Below are 812 nucleotides of genomic sequence, written 5' to 3' on the forward strand. Positions count from 1 at the left end.
TTGCTGCCATAAGCGCTCCAGGCAGCAGAATGTTTGTTCTGTGCTGCTGAGCTCCGTGCCTCCTCCCTCTCTGTAAAATCCTGGGTTCGGTAAAATGTTTCAGGCATTGATGTGAAGGACAACAGAGCTTTCACTGGCCGATTATCATTATAATCATTATTATTAATAATGATATTAATTTAAGGGTCTAAATATCTAAACATATGTATCTGTATAGCAGGTAGTATCACTGTATTCCACTTTCTTTGTAAACACGGAAAAACAGATTCACAACGCAAAGCTGTATCGCTGTGTAAAAAAACCCGGTGAGCTGCTGAGCTAAGAATAGGAATGTTCCTGCTGGCAGAGGGGGTGGAAAGTGCCTGCGGTCATTTAATTAGTATTGCAATTCACACTGATTCCCTTGCGAAGATATGGACTTAAGAATATTCGTGCCTGGTCAAAAAATGGCATTAAGCACTTAAAATTAATATGCTTAATAATAGTAAACTGTAACATGCTGTAACAAGATCGGCTAAACTGCGAAGAAAATGCTTTCAGAGAAAATGTTTCAGGTGTGAAGAACTTAGATCTCCAATGCAATTTCAACCAAACCTGTTCCCACAAACCCTGCCCCCACTACCATTAGAATATACACAAAGCACTCAAATCTTTCGAGCTAATGATCAGGTGACCCGAGAGAGAGCGAGAGAAACACCAAGGGGAGCGGAACCAGCCCAGTGGGCATTGATTCGTCGAATATATGTATATTCACGGCAAAAATACGGCTAAACGTATATATACGTCGCCTGTTACTGTATGTATCATGTGTG

The sequence above is a fragment of the Lepisosteus platostomus genome, chromosome 5 (genome assembly GCF_059453375.1).
Source record: "Lepisosteus platostomus isolate fLepPlt1 chromosome 5, fLepPlt1.hap1, whole genome shotgun sequence".
Taxonomy (NCBI): Eukaryota; Metazoa; Chordata; class Actinopteri; order Semionotiformes; family Lepisosteidae; genus Lepisosteus; species Lepisosteus platostomus.